We start from the raw sequence: 13,146 nt of genomic DNA, 5'->3' as shown, positions 1-13,146 counted from the left end.
AAAGTTGGCCTACCATTGACTTGGGGAGCTGGTTGGATTCTGCAGACCATTGGGGTTCTTTAGCCAAAGCTGTCTGCACCTCCCAGCTGACAGTGACTGAAATTTGCAAGCTCTCTAGGCTTTCCTTCCCTTCTCTTCCTGTTCCTATGGAAACAGATTGTGGGGAAAACTGGGCATGGTGCTATCTTTACCCTGTTTTTTGGCGATCTGACGTCTGTTTCCATGGGAACCGGAAGGGTAGGGAATGGAAGTAGAGTAACTAGAGCACTTTAAAATTTCAATGGCAGCCAGCTTCCAAACTCTAAAACTGCTTTTGCCAAAGTCGACCCATAGACAGGAGAACCCTGGAGACCCTGAAGGTCTAATGACATGACTCTAAGTGGGATGTTGGGCCACTTGTAGAGATGATGAGGGAGATGGGAATCATCTTTAAATCATTTTCGAGGTAATAGAAAATTAGTTTCCTTCCAAGAAGTAATTTTCAGGTGGCGGTAGAAGCTATTTTAATAGTCATATTTAGATATTATTTCTTGTGTAATTACATTATATATAAAAATGTTTTTGTTTATGGAAGTATAGTGATGGATCATAGGGAGGCTTTGTAGTGCCTAATAGACATCTGAATTTGGGTAAGAGAGTTTTGGCCTATGGTATATAGAACAAGAGGCACGAAGACCATGGTTGACCTGTTTAAGTGCTATTTTTGTAAAGGCTAATAATTTGATGTGTTCAGAAACACACTTTGGATTGTACTTGCTCCAAATATTCAAAAAGTCAAATGTATTTGTGGTCTGTTTGGATTCAGATATTCTCTTTGAAGATGCATCCCATCCATGCCCATCTACTATATGTGACTATCATCCATGTCCTCAATGAAGGTCCCCAGTGTGTCCATTCAATAGACTGGAGGCCTTTTCTTATTTTGGAGGTATCAGGCAAACACTCTGCCTATTTATTTGTTATCTCTTGCCCTGGTTATCTGACTAGGCCATCTTCTTTTCCTCTCATACTTTTCTAGCTCTTTATATAGTGCCTGGCATACATTAGGTATTTAGCAAATGCTTGTTGACTTGACTCCCTGATGATGTCTTTTATTCTAATTTTTCTTAAAAGCTCCTCATTGGCTCTATGGGGACAACCTCCTCATACTAACCATGAATCTCTCCGTTGTCAGTCAGTCAGTAAACGTTTATTAAGCATCTGCTATATGCCAGACACTGTACTAAGCACTTTGGATAGCAAAAGAGGCAAAAGACAGTCTCTGCCCTCAAGGGGTACACCATCGAATGGGGAAGACAACAAACAAACACATAATGTACAGATGAGCTAGGTATGGGATAAATAGGAAATAGTTAAAAGAGGGAGGTCACTAGGAATAAGAGGGATTGGGAAAGTTCATTTTCATTTTGTAGAGATTATCCTGTTCCTTGTCTCATAGCCATATGCTATCATCAGTAAGATATTGGAATCTAAAAGATGGGTCATTTTGGGGGGAGGATCTTGGGATCCATTAAAGAACTTTTCAGTTTCCTGAAGACAACCTAGGATACCTTCCTTCTGTTTAATACTGGGCCCAACTCATTTTCCATTTATACCGTCTGTCCCTGATAAACAATAGATAAACTCTACAAGTTGTCTTTCCAATTGTATGACATAATCTGAAAGAAAAAAAATATATATTCTTTATCTACTTGATCTTTTTTGTGTAGATGATTAGACTAAATTCTTTGGAGTGGCTATATATCTTTTCTAGAAGGCTCTTCAATGTTCTAGGGCTCAGTGGAACCAGCACTATACTTTCCACAGACAGAAACGTCTGAGGACTTCATCACCCTTAGGATGTCCCTTTTTAACTTGGACTCTGCAGTGGATCTCTGACAATATGGTGGTGAATATCACTGACTAACATTGCCATATAGCACAGTGCTTGTCACATAGTAGGTACTTAAATTTTTATTGATTGTCTCACTTTTTATGTTTATGTTTTATGATTACCTTTTTGAGATGACTCAATGCTTGATAGAATTTATTAGGGTTTATCAAGGTAGCCCATCTTTCTTTTGAACTTCCTTACAAAAATGGAAGCTTTCTCTGAACTCATGCTGATTTTACTTGCTTATCAACAGACTTTAGTTACATTTGAAAGTCTGATCTTGGCAGTTCAATTTTATTATTTGCTGTTCACTCTAGCAATTAGTACACATTTATTGAGTACTCAGTATTCAACGGGGTTCTTAACCTGGGATTCATGAACTTGTGTATGTGTGTGTGTTTTTTTTTAATATTTTGAAAGAGTGAGAGACTTTAGGGAGAGAGAGTGAACTTCTAGGTTGCACAGGTTACTGAGACATTGTAGAAAAAGCCCAGGAGAGTCAGGAGTTCTGTCTGTAGAGGAATGAAGTCCTCACCCCTCTTCCTTTTGCAGTCTGTTTTCTCACGCTGGCCTGTGGGCAGTTAGCTTAGATTCTCAGTGCAGTTTTTAAAAATTCATTTGCTATTGTTTATTTAAATAAAATGAAAAGATGTTTGAAAAAAATTTTATAATTATTTTAATATAATTGGTTTAATTTGTAATCCTATGTATTTAAAAATATTATTTTGCAAAGAAGTTCATTCGTTTCACCAAATTGCTAACAGGGTCCATGAAGCACACAAAAGGTTACAAACCTTTGGTCTAGAGCATTCTACAAAGTATTGTAGGGATTTGTGACGTTCTCCCTTCATGTATCTTAGCCTATGGGCATTTGTTTCTGTGTTTGATTTCCTTCAGGGGAGATATTCTCTCTCTCTCTCTCTCTCTCTCTCTCTCTCTCTCTCTCTCTCTCTCTCTCTCTCCAGTAGTGGAATTTGTTGGGTTACAGGATATGGGCAGTTTATTCACTTTTCTTGTGTGATTCTAAATTGCAATCCAGAATGACTAAATCACTTCACAACTCCACCAACAAATGGTACATCAAAGAGCCTTTCTTCTCACAGTTCCTCCAACATAAACTGTTCCTGTCTTTTTTTATTATTTCCATGTGGTGCAACAAGAAACCTCACTGGTTTTAATTCTTTTTTTTAGTATTAGTGATTTGGTGTATATTTTTACATGGTCTTATATTATTGGCAATTCTTTTGAAAAAAATTGTAAATGTCCTTTGAGCGCTTATCTATTAGGGAATCATTCTTTCTGTAATATATTTGCATCAATTCCCTTTTTATTTTAGAGATCAGACATTTATCAATGATATTTGGGACAAGTATTTTTCCCACTTCACCACTGCTTTTCTGATTGTCTTTATTGATTTTATTTAGTAGAATCTTTTAAATTTTATGGTATCGAAACTGTCTATCTTTCATGGTCTCTTCTGTCTCTTGGGGTTTTGTTTGTTTGTTTGTTTTGGCTTTTTGGTGAGGCAATTGGTATTAAGTGACTTTCCCAGGGTCACACAGCCAGTAAGTGTTAAGTGTCTGAGGCCGGATTTGAACTCAGGTCTTCCTGACTCCAGGGCCAGTGCTCTATCCACTGTGCCACCTAGCTTCCCCTTATCCCTTGTTTAGCTAGGAATTCTCCCCCTTGCTACCTTTTTTTCTTCTAGATATCAACTCCTTCTGTGAAAATGTACTGTCCTGATGTTCCTCCTTACTAACTCCTCTCTAACTGCTCCTTGTCTACATCTTTTTTTTAAACTCCTCCATTGCCTCAGTCCCTTAAACCTAAGTGTTTCTTATGGTTCTTCCTGAGATAGAGCCTCAGGAACCTGCTTCTGTCTCTATCCTACCTTAGTCTCTTTAGATAATCTCAACCATTGCCATAGCATCAACCATGTCAATGTGGATGACTCTCAAATTTTCATATCTACTTCCAACTTATCCCCAGAAATTCCATCCTATGTCTCATTGCCTGCTGGATAACTATATTCAGATATACCAACAACACCCAAAATGGAATATAACTAAATGGAGCTGATCATCTTTCCCCTTTGACATCTCTCTGTAAGTAGCACCACCTTCCTATTAGTCACCTCACTTCAAAACTCTGGGGTCGTTTTTTGAACTCTTTCCTATTCTCACCACACCATTCGATCAATAGTCCAGTTCTCTAACTCCTGCTTCTAAATACATTTTTTTATTCAGCCTCTCTTTTCCTCAATTCTATTACAATCACCCTAGTTCAGACCTTCATCTCTTGTATCCTTGACTATCATAATAGCCTTCTAATTGGTCTTCAGTCTATTCTTCCCTTGACATAGTCTCATCACTGCTGAGTATTCCTTAAAATATAGCAACATCTTTATGTCATCCCTTTATTCAAAAACCTGCAGTATCTTCCAAATGTATAATGAACAGAGAATAAGGTTTTAATCTTGTTATTTAGGACCATTTACAATCCAGCCTTAATGTGCCTATCTAGCCTTATCTGATAGTATTGCCCTTTACCCATACTGTTCCTGGATTATTCTCTCCCACATTCTTGTCTTTCTCTGTGTGTTTGGCTGAGACCATTCACCATACCTAGAATGGACTTCCTAAACAGCCATCTTGAAACCTCTGTCGGTGCCCCATGTCCTGCCCTCCTTTCACAGTTCAATTCATATGCCACTTCCTCTTTGAAACCTTCCCTGTCCTCCTCACCCTCCCTGCCCCTGCCATGAAAGTTGTCTGCATATTTAAATGATCTCATGAGACAGTCTTTTTTTTGCACTAATCCTTTTTTTCTACTGTATCTTAGTTATATATTTGCTTCCTCTTATTATATTGTAAACTCTTTGAGAACAGGACCTTTGTCAAATTCATCTTTGAATTCCCTATACCTAGGACAGTGCTTTGAATGTAGGTGCTTAATAAATGGTTGTTGAATACATATCGAGGGAAGGGGGTAGAAATGTCTATTTTCCCTATTTTTCTTTGCCTCATGCAAAGCCAGGGTCTGGGCTTGTTTTTTTCAGTGCCCTGAGGTTTCTTGGCCTAATTATGGTCATCTGGTAGCTCACATGATGTTATTATTCCTCCTGTGGTTAAAACCTCCCTCTTTATTCTTCTGTATCCTTTACCTAACCTTTCTACATCACACTGTGGCATGGAGGCCAGAATCTGTGAAGCTTTCTTAGAAGATGTATGCTGGAAGGCTTGCTGTAGGTCTGAAGTAGGATTGTCAATTAACACCCAGAGAGGGGATGAGAAGAGCATGCATTGATATATTGCCTGATTGGTGTTTCTACCTTCTTTCCTCCCCTCTGCTCCTCTCCTTTCCTCTCCTCCTCCCCTGTCATCTCCTGTCCTCTCCAGTCCTCTCTTGTCCTCTCCTCCACTTTCATCTCCTGTTCTGTCCTCTCCTCTCCTTTCATCTCCTCTCCTGTGCTCTCCTCTCCTCTGTTGTCTTCTCCTGTCCTGTTCTGTTCTGTCCTCTCCTCCCCTGTCATCTCCTGTCCTGTCCTGTTCTCTCCTGTTCTCTCCTCCTGTTCTCTCCCCTCCTTCCCTTTCAACGCTTCTCCTGTTCTCCCCTGTCATCTCCTCTCCTGTCCTGTCCTGTCCTCTCCTCTCCTCCCCTGTCATCTCCTCTTTTCTCCTCTCTCTCCTTCCTGGAAAGCATATTATTGTACAACATAATACACACATCACATTATCCCAGACCTTTTCCTAGTTAATGCCATATGGTCAGATACTATGTAGCTAAATGTGGCAAGTAAAGGGAATAAGAAACCATGATTTAAGTCGTGTTTTCACAAGTTAAAGTACGGCAAACTGCAGCTGGGGCCCAGTAGTTTTATTTCTTGGTATCCCAGAATTCCTTTCTTATGAGATCTAATGATGGGCTTAGACGGTGAACACCTTCATTTATGATAAAGCATACAGAATAATCTTCGTTCAAAATTCTAACACCCTGTTCCAAATGAAATTGATTTCTACAGCAGCTGATGCAAAACAACCAATATCCAACAAACATGAAGGGTCTCATATATTGTAAGAGCTTTGCTCACATTACATTTGTTCCTGGAGACAACCACTACTGTATTACAAGGGTCTCCAGAACACAGGCTCCAATGCTCTTGCCTGGGGTGTTGTGCGGTGGCACACACTACCTTCATGTGCTTCCTTTAATTCTCCATGCCATTGCTTTGGTTTTACTGTGGGCAATATGGCACAGGCATAAGGCATATGTCACTAAGGCAGCAGAAATTGGTCTAGTAATGAACTTTTTCTGCTTGGCCAGAGTTTTTAAGACTATACCAGGCCTGGATTTGTGGAGTGCCATTAGTTAAATACTAGGGAGCCTTTACCCTAAATTCCTTGTCCTCTTGAACAGCTGTTCTTCATGACACATGCATTTTCAGAGTGCTGACTGATCCAGCCTTCCAGGAAGATGTGAAACCCTATCGGTGTTTCCTTAATATATGTGGAGTCAGGGATTGCTCATTAAACTGCTTGTGTGCCTGAGCCTCTCACAGATGCAGTGTTCTTTATTGTATGTAACTGTACTACGGAGAGCTCATTTCTGAGGATCTCAGACTGAATTGATGCCAGACCTCTTTCATGACATCAGCTCCGTGTAGTGGCCCTCAGATGGGCGGTATTTTGAATTATGTCCTGAAGACATCTGTCAAAATGTGCATCTTGTTGAGTCCGTGCAACCAGATTAAGTCATTCCACAAAAGTGAGTTGATTTGACTAGTCTAACTTCCATGCCCCATCCAGAATTGTTGGTAGAATTCTAAGGACATTCTCAGCTATTTTGCTTGGTCCTTTTCTTTTTTTTTCCTTAGCTCTTGTAGGACGGAGAGTGCATTGTTTTGGGGAATGTGTGTGTTTGGGGAGCTCTTGAATTTGTGAATAATTATTGCTTATAGTTTCTAAATTTTATTCCCTAAAAAAAAAATAAAAAAGGAGACAAAGAGATGTCAAGATAGCTTGGATTCTGATAGTGTGTATGTATGTACTATTGATTGTAGTATTATTACATTGTTCCCCTCCTTCCCCTCTACCTTTTTCCTAAATGTGTTTTTCAGTTGTGTTTGACTCTTTGTGACCTCAGTTGGGGATTTCTTGCCATTTCCTTCTCTAGATCATTTTACAGAAGAAGAAACTGAGGAAAATAGGGGTAAGTGACTTGCCCTGGGTCACACAGCTAGTGTCAGAGGCTGGATTTGAAGTCAAGAAGATGAGTCTTCCTGATTCCAGGCCCTGTGCTCTATCCACAGCCCACCTAGCTGTCCTTAGGGAAAACAAATTAAATAATGAGGTAGTAGTAATGGCTGAAATTGTACAGATGATTTATTTCTACTGAGGACATCAGCTTATATTGTTTAACAGTTTTATAAGCTTTTAAGTGACCAATAAAGCAAGCTCCCCAAGATTTTGTGTCAGATAAAAGAGGATGGGTTCATCAGGTTATGAAGTGGGGCTTTGTACTGGGGCCACAGTGTTGATTTCTGTCTCAAAGCACACTACACAGGCTTACGGAATGATTATGAAGGAAATGAAAAATATGTAAGTTTTCTATCACTGGAACAAATAAATAAAAAAAAAGGGCTGGCCTCTATAAGAAAAAACTTAGTTACATTTAAGAAGAAATACCTACTAATCTCAGAAACAAAATAGAATCGTCCCTTCCCATTGGTGTATTTCCCTAATATTTCAGAACCTGAATGTTATAGTTTTTGTTTTCATTTTTGAAGATTCTAAGAAGCTGTGCCTCCTTACTTGTCTGGATAATTTCCTTTTTTGTCATTTTTCTTCTTTACCTCCTGTGCTACGCTTCATACCAAATGACTCCCCCACACATTCTCACCAACTTTTGCATCTTGTTTCCTATCTCCATTATTAATTGTTGTTGGCATGGGAGGAATTTGTGTTTTGATTTTTATCTATTGAGAACTCTTTTCTCCAAGAGAGTCCAGTAGGGGAAGGCCCCCAAGACATCAAATATTTTAAATTGATGGTTCTTTACCAAAAGATAGAAAAGAAGACAAAGTTGAGAGGCTTTAACATATTCTAATAATAATAATAGCTGACATTTATTTATACGGTGCTTTATATTTTTTTGAAAAACAGATGTATAATTTAATTTATGTAGGGAAATCCAAGTGAATAAACTACTTCTACCCTTTACCAATACATATCAGCACTGTCTTTGCAACTGAGACTCTTAGTTGCCTGGGAACACAGAGAAGTCAAGAGAACTATTCAGGATTACACATCCAGTATATGTGAGACAGAGTGCTGGACATGTAGTCAGAAAAATTTATTTTCCTGAGTTCAAATCAGGCTTCAGACACTTACTGGCTGTGCGATCTTGGGTAAGACATTTAACCTTGTTTGCCTCGGTTTCTTCATTTGTAAATGAGCTGGAGAAGGAAATGGCAAACTGCTCCAGTATCTTCACCATGATAACCCCAAATGGGGTCACAAAGAGTTGGAAACAACTGGAAAAACAACTGAACAACAAAAAATGTGTTAGAAGTTGGATTTGAAGAGCAGTTTTCTATCCACCAAGCCATTCTGCCTTTCAGTGCAATTTGAATATATGTGGCCCTCATGTGACTCTTACAATGGCCTTGTTAGGAAGATACTATAGGTATCATTGCCTTCGGTTTACAAAAGAGGAAACTAAGAACCAGGGAGGTTAAATGATCTCTTCTGGACACACAGCTAGCAAATGTCAAAATCAGTGTTTGAACATAGCTCTCTCCTGACTCAAAGACTAAAAATCTTCCCAATATACAACACAATGAATGCTGTTCAGCCTTCTGAGATTTAACTGGTGTTCTCTGGTTCACTATCATTCTTTTTTAAAGATAGAGGCAATAAAAAATTCATTGGGTGTATTTTGATGTATGTGTGTATATTATATACATACATACACACACATACACACACACATACACACACATACACACACAAACATACACACACACACATACACACACACACATATATATATATGCTTCTTGTTTTGTGGAAATCAAATGGCCTTGGGTGAATCTCTGGGATTCCATTTTCTCATGGCCCTGCCTATGTGAGCTCAGACAAATCATTTATCCTCCCTGAGCCTCAGTTTCTTTGACTGTAAAATGAAAAAATTGGACTAGATCACTTCAGGTTCTTTTCAGCTCTGGTTATATGATCCTCTCTAAAAAATGTAATGTTGAGCTAACAGATCTCTAAGACCTTTCAAACCCCTAAAATCCCAAGATTCTTTCTTTCCCACTCTCCACCTCATTAAACAAATTGAATAATGAGTACTACGTAAAACTAGAATAAATAAAGAAACCAAATCAGAGCTGTAAGAAGAATATATTTTTGAAGATCCAAACGTGACTTCTTGAGCTAATTTGCTTTGTGTAACTGGGCTTCTAGTCACACAAACACAGGCCCTAACTTGGGCTCTTTTTGGAAAAGGCCTAGACACTGTCAATGGCAGGTCCTATATTCAAGATTGCCAAGAAAATCTTTTAAAAAACCTAAGCGTTATTTAATACCTTTAAAACATAGGAATTAAAAATAGATATTTAGTGCTTACTGAAGATGAGGGTCCAAATCGTGAGATTTTAGAGCTAACAGTGACCTTAGTTACCATCCAGTGCCACCCCTCAGTTTTCACATGAGAAAACTGAAGCCTATGGAGGTGAGTTTAAAAAGCAGATATATAATTTAATCTATATAAGGAACTCCAAGTGAATCAACTACCTCTGCCCTTTACTGATATAGATCAGCACTTTCTTTGCAACTAAGACTCTTAAGGGAGTTGTCTGGAAGCACAGAGAGGTTAATTGTCTTATCCAGGATCCCACAGCTAGTCTGTGAGAAGTGGGTCTTGAAGACCAGCTCTTTATCCACTTAGCCATTCTGCCTCTCAGTGTACAAGGTCACAGACTACAAGGCAAACCTGGGATTAAAACACATGCCTACCTATAAATCGAATGTTCTTTTTCATGACCCAGCCTGTTTATTCTCCTCCTTATCTCCCTAGCCCCAATAGATTATAAACTACCATAGTGCAAAGACAGTATTTCTTTATAACCTCATTACAGTACATTCTGCACCCTCTTGGGGCTCAGTGAATGTTGACTGACATTTGCAGAGACCTTCAGCTAGGTTGTCAACTCTGTGTATGTTCATGGATTTTGGAGAAACTCATGCAAAAAAAAAAAAAAAAAAGAGTGTGAAGTCTTTTTCCCAAGGTGATGTGGTGATTTTAGTGTCAGTCAGGAATAGATCCTAGCTTGCTTTTTTTTCTTTTTCTCACAGCTACCTCCAAAACTGTGTGTCATCTCTATCTTAAATGAACCACCAAGTTTGAAAATTTTTCATGCACTTTTTTCAAAAGTGCAAAGCAACTTATACATAAAATATTCATTTAAAATCATTTCATGTTTTAAAATAGCTCCCCATCTTATCAAGGTGAATGTGTTTTTGTGTCTTTTTATCTTCCACCTCTCCTTGGAACATTTTTGGTGGTGACAAGAGACCATTGATATCATTTCTGAGGACTGCCACAACTCTGATCATTTTCCTTACAACATATAGTCTATCCAATTTCACCACTCAGCCATCTCCTAGGTAACTAGCTCTTAGCCAACGAAACAGACTGTCCACAGTGAAAGGAAATTAAAAAAAATTAAACTGTGGTGTTTACACTTTTTTTTGAATACTTGATTTGCTTAAAATATTTTTTGAAGTTACCAGGTTTCAAAAAAGTCTGTTTCACTTCTCTATTGAATTTTGATCTCTTTGCCTAGTTTGTGACCCTAATCTTCCCCTGCAAATAAATGTCTCTGCAGTACAGTCGGTTTAAGTTCAGAAAACTGTCATCTGTCACAGACTGAATTTTAATTCCTAAGGGATTACAGTGATTGAGTTTGACCCAAGTCCTCCTGAATGAGTGGCAAAGCAGATCTAATTCCACAGCTTATTTGGTTAGGTTTTGTGGGTGTTCATTTTCTTCTCTCTCTCTTTTTTTAATGTCCCTTCCTGTGGGGGTGTTTTTCAGTTTGATGCACTTTATTTCCTTAGTAACTGTTGCATTGTTATGGGAGGGGCTTAATGTCATTCTCAAGTACAGTCTTGAATCAATTTATTTCCTGGTTAGTCTTCCCCATCTTCATAGTGTGAAGAGAACATCTATGTGTATGCATTGGCACCTGAGTGATGGGCACTTTGGATTTAGAATAAGGGTACGTGAGGGTGTGACTCAGGAGTACTCTGACTTAGGGTGAGTCTTTCTCCTTTTCATCCCTCCCTTGCCTCTTTTTAAGGTGGTTTTCTTCTTCTGAGATACTGTAAGACTAAAACATTTAGGGATTAATGTTTGGGAAAACTCTTCATTTTCTTTGGTATAGTAGAAAGGCACTATTAGCTATGTGACCTTAGGTAGGGCACCTTACCTCACTGACCCTCAAATTCCTTATCTATAAAATGAACTATATGGTGTCTAAGGGCCCTTTAAGCTCTGAATCTTGGATCCTATCGTTTTACAAACACTGAAGAGATTTGGGTTCTAATCTCAGCCCTGCCATTATATTTGCTATTGACTACCTCAGTATCTCAGGACTGCAATTTTCTCATCTGTAAAAAGAGGGAATTGGACTAGATGATCCCCAGTGTCTCTTTTAGATCTGAAATTCTATGTTTTTCAGGCATATATTGCAAGAATGAAGAATCCATTCATTTTATAATAAGGCACACTGAGTGCCCAACTAGTCAATTCAGAAAGTATGGAACCTACTAGAAAGAGAATATCTTGTCATTATTATAGTAACCGTTCAAGTACAGTTAATATCTAATACAATATACAGGACAAAATTGTTTCTTGGCTCATAATGTGGAGGATTAATTGATTTTTAGAGTGTTTTTTTTAGCATCTCTTGTGCGTACAGTCTTACATTTGCTACAGAATGCTATGAGGTGGGATTTTAGGAAGCTTACAATCTAATTGGGGAAAGAAGGCATTTATTTGTTGTTGTTCTATTATGTCTGATTCTTCATGACCTCATTTGACAGAGATACTAAAATGGTTTGCCATTTTCTTCTCCAGCTTATTTTACAGTTAAGGAAACTGAGGCAAACACGGTTAAGTGACTTGCCCAAGGTCTCACAGCTAGTAAGTGTCTGAGGTTGGAAGATGAGTCTTCCTGGTTTCAAGTCCCATGTTCTTAGCCACTGAGCTACCTAGCTGCCCCAAAGAAGAAATATAAACACAAAATAGGTAAAAAAAAATATCAAGAAGATGATGAGTGCTATCTATTATTATTACTTTGACTTTTGATTGTTTAGGAAAAATCATCATTTTAGCTGTCATTCCCACTGAACTTTGTTGGTGTCCATCAGAGCTATGTAATTGCTGGGCAAGTGAATCGAGAGAACAGATTGAAGAAAAGATGAGGCAACTGTGACTCTGGACAGTGAAGCTTTTAGAATCTAAACCTTTGGTGGTCTCAGTCATCTTCTGCCATCTTCCCTTTGATTCTGTGAAGTCTGTGCTTTGTGCTGTATGTTTCTGGGGACGGCATTTTGATGAGCAGTGAGTTAGAAGAAAACAGTTCAAGAAGTTAAAAAAAATTCAAAGCAATGAGAGTAGTAGAAATGTCAGAGAAAAGACTCGAAGGCTGTGCTAGAATAGGCAAATTATATATTACTTTACGTTATACCATTTAGCCTTTCTGATTATTTCATAGGGCTGATTGGAGTCCATCATTAAGCCTCATAGCAATTGCTCTTCAGAATTTTAGCAAAGGCAGGTTTTTTAAGTGTGTTCCAACAGTTTTAATCTGGTGGCATACTTCTCTCATGGAATAAATAAGTTTGAGAATGAGAGGGCAGATAGTCACAGGAAAGGAAAACAGTAATTTTGTTTCCCTCCCACCACTACCCATACCCACCTACAGATTTCCCATGGCCATGTGAAATGTGAGCGATATGATAGCTAAAAATTTTTAAAGCCCATTAGTACCATAAATAAAACAAAAACAACACAAAACACCACCCAAACTTGTTTTTCGTCTCTCATACCAGACTGAAAATGGGAGCAAATAAAGTGCAAGAATTCCTGTGGAAATGAATTGATTCATTCAACAAATATTTATTCAGCTCCTATTATGTAGTTTGATGCAGGCAGGGGAAAGAATGCCAGATAGATACTCAGAGGACCTATTTTCAAATCATCTT

General features: G+C 38.4%; 1 protein-coding gene across 16 annotated transcripts in view; it reads left to right on the top strand.

Annotated features, from left to right (window-relative positions):
- LDLRAD4 (low density lipoprotein receptor class A domain containing 4) overlaps positions 1 to 13,146 on the top strand; it is a 638,510-nt gene that overhangs the window by 236,883 nt on the left and 388,481 nt on the right. Inside the window, exon 1 of one of the 16 annotated variants that reach the window (XM_044002941.1) lies at positions 424 to 445. The exons of 12 other annotated variants lie outside the window; for them this stretch is intronic. The gene's annotated coding sequence lies outside the window, so the exon portion shown is untranslated. Of the gene's footprint in view, positions 1 to 423; positions 446 to 3,919; positions 3,979 to 6,616; positions 6,638 to 11,172; positions 11,195 to 13,146 lie in introns of those variants that run through there. 3 more of the 16 variants (XM_044002922.1, XM_044002951.1, XM_044002932.1) reach the window with 3 other exon arrangements.

This window comes from Dromiciops gliroides, chromosome 1, assembly GCF_019393635.1.
Source record: "Dromiciops gliroides isolate mDroGli1 chromosome 1, mDroGli1.pri, whole genome shotgun sequence".
Lineage (NCBI taxonomy): Eukaryota > Metazoa > Chordata > Mammalia > Microbiotheria > Microbiotheriidae > Dromiciops > Dromiciops gliroides.
Note: the sequence above shows the minus strand (reverse complement) of the source record. Positions and strands in the feature narration are given on the sequence as shown.